Source organism: Athalia rosae, chromosome 3, assembly GCF_917208135.1.
Source record: "Athalia rosae chromosome 3, iyAthRosa1.1, whole genome shotgun sequence".
NCBI classification, from domain to species: Eukaryota; Metazoa; Arthropoda; class Insecta; order Hymenoptera; family Athaliidae; genus Athalia; species Athalia rosae.
In genome coordinates, this window is record NC_064028.1 from 13,812,228 (window position 1) to 13,814,727 (window position 2,500).

General features: G+C 52.0%; 3 non-coding genes across 3 annotated transcripts in view; all 3 read left to right on the forward strand.

The window, feature by feature from the left end:
• The window catches only part of LOC125500465, a 1,914-nt gene extending 1,904 nt beyond the window's left edge, over window positions 1-10 (forward strand). Inside the window, exon 1 of the ribosomal RNA XR_007277847.1 lies at window positions 1-10. This exon is cut by the window's left edge and continues 1,904 nt beyond it. This is a non-coding gene — a ribosomal RNA (small subunit ribosomal RNA).
• Window positions 11-1,135: 1,125 nt separating this feature from the next.
• Window positions 1,136-1,290, forward strand: LOC125500518. Its single transcript, XR_007277886.1, has one exon. It is a non-coding gene; the product is annotated as a 5.8S ribosomal RNA (ribosomal RNA).
• A 564-nt stretch (window positions 1,291-1,854) lies between these two features.
• LOC125500503 overlaps window positions 1,855-2,500 on the forward strand; it is a 4,043-nt gene continuing 3,397 nt past the window's right edge. Inside the window, exon 1 of the ribosomal RNA XR_007277878.1 lies at window positions 1,855-2,500. This exon is cut by the window's right edge and continues 3,397 nt beyond it. This is a non-coding gene — a ribosomal RNA (large subunit ribosomal RNA).

Sequence of the window (2,500 nt, forward strand, 5' to 3'; positions counted from 1 at the left end):
AGGATCATTAACGTTTCGTTACTGCGAAAAAAAAAGCAGCGAATCGATGATTATTTTGGTAGATTCCACCGTGAATCTCACGCAATTATAATCCAGTCAAAAGACACACATGGCACAAGAGGTGGCGTACATTGTACGCGTGTCACGAATATCGAACTACGTAACGGCCGAAACGGCTCGTGTCGCACTCACACACGTCGACGACGAACGATCTTGCTATGTCCGTTGGAAGAGAGAGAAAATAATATAAAAAGGACATTACAACTAGTGTATCACGGTAAAATATATCGTGTGCAGCAGCCAAAAACAAACTAAGGCATAAATGGCTATGGGTAAAAAAAACACTAGAAAAATAAAAGGACATTGCTACTACGCCAACCTACGGGGGCGCAAGAACGAAAACTCTCTTTCCATTCTGGACGATAGCGATGCGGATCGTGATGCCATTCGTCGATCAGATTTGTGTGAGGTAGCGACATTGTGCGCGTTGCTGAGGCGACCAAGTGCCCGCTTCTGTTGAACGGGACGCTTGGTGTGCGTTTGAATCAACCGTTCGGTCGATCCCCCCGCTTTGTACGAGGCGTGGCGCGCGATTGATCGAACGGTTTTTTTTATGCTTTTTTTTCAAATTGTTTCTTTTCAAAGATACACATGAAGAAAAGTTACCATACTTTCACGGGGTAACCCGCTCCGGCTGGAGTTTAGCTCCACCGGGGTGACGTCGCGTTCTCCGCGGCGGAAGGTTGGCGACGAACTTTCGCCCCGTGAAATGCAATTGAGATCTTATTCCTTTTGCGTAACATTACCAAAATCCACGTGCCGTGGTTCCCCCCAGACACAAAAAATATGGCTCGATCGAATTATACGCGGCTTCCTCCTCGCACGTAAAGTGTTGTAGAGTACAAGCCGCGCTCGAGCCTTTCGGAGGGGTTCCGCGCGTCACGCGCTTGATATTGGAATCACATTCGAACTGATCGTACAAAGAAACGCTTGAAGCGAGGTGCACGAATGATCGCAAGATTCTTCGCGTCACGACGAGCCGGCGTAACAACCGAACAATTGTCAAAGTGTCTCCTCTGCCCTCCGTTTTGACTCGAGGTGCGGCCGGAGACACGATGCAAAGTGAAAAAACGATTACCCTGAACGGTGGATCACTTGGCTCGTGGGTCGATGAAGAACGCAGCTAATTGCGCGTCTACTTGTGAACTGCAGGACACATGAACATCGACATTTCGAACGCACATTGCGGTCCACGGATACATATCCCGGACCACGCCTGGCTGAGGGTCGTTACAAAACAAACTACTGCACGTGGCCCCACCTCGCAAGAGGAGCGAGGGTCGCGTGCGCAAGAATTGGGCGTTCACCGCTGTGGTCCGCGCGCGAGTCGCGCGCGAGCCCGCGGCGTCGCCTCAAACGATTTTGAGAGACTGACACGGTACGACTCGCGTCAACCGCGCAAAAGTCGGCGGGTTGGTGCATCGCGGTCGTGTGGCCGGTCGTCGCGTCCCAGCGCTAGTATAATAGTCGAGAGGAACGTCGATCCGAGCCGCGCGATACCTGCGTTGCCGCCCGTTTTGACGAACGGGTTGCCGTTAGCAAAAATTTTGGTAAGAGAAACGACCCGCGTGCCAAACGCCTCATCGTCGAATTGATGACGGTTGTGTGGCGCGCGCGTGTCGTTTGTCGGGTTGACGAGAAAAGGTGGAGTAAAAAATAAGAATATCCGCGGAGTCAGATTTTCGATGATCGTCCGTGATTTTTTTTTTATTTTGCGCTCCCCCTCTCGATCACACCCTAGTCGTCTCCGTTGAAAAACACACCACGATATGTTTTGTTCGAACGATTCTTTGACGACCTCAGAGCAGGCGAGACTACCCGCTGAATTTAAGCATATTAATAAGCGGAGGAAAAGAAACTAACCAGGATTTCCTTAGTAGCGGCGAGCGAACAGGAAATAGCCCAGCACTGAATCCCGCGGTTCTGCCGCTGGGAAATGTAGTGTTTGGGAGGATTCATTTATCCCGGGGCGTCGATCCGAGTCCAAGTCCGTCTTGAATGGGGCCACTTACCCGTAGAGGGTGCCAGGCCCGTAGTGACCGGGACGTGCCACGGGAGAATCTCTCCTCAGAGTCGGGTTGCTTGAGAGTGCAGCTCTAAGTTGGTGGTAAACTCCATCTAAGGCTAAATATGACCACGAGACCGATAGCGAACAAGTACCGTGAGGGAAAGTTGAAAAGAACTTTGAAGAGAGAGTTCAAGAGTACGTGAAACCGTTCAGGGGTAAACCTGAGAAACCCGAAAGATCGAACGGGGAGATTCATCGTCAGCGAAACCGGCTTCGCCGTGGCTCGTGATGCTGGGACCTCGCGTCCACGGCACTCGTCCGCGGTGTTCATGTCCGGTGACGCCGGCGTGCACTTCTCCCCTAGTAGGACGTCGCGACCCGTTGGGTGTCGGTCTAAGGCCTGGGTGGAAGCCTGTCACGTCGTTCGCGTCG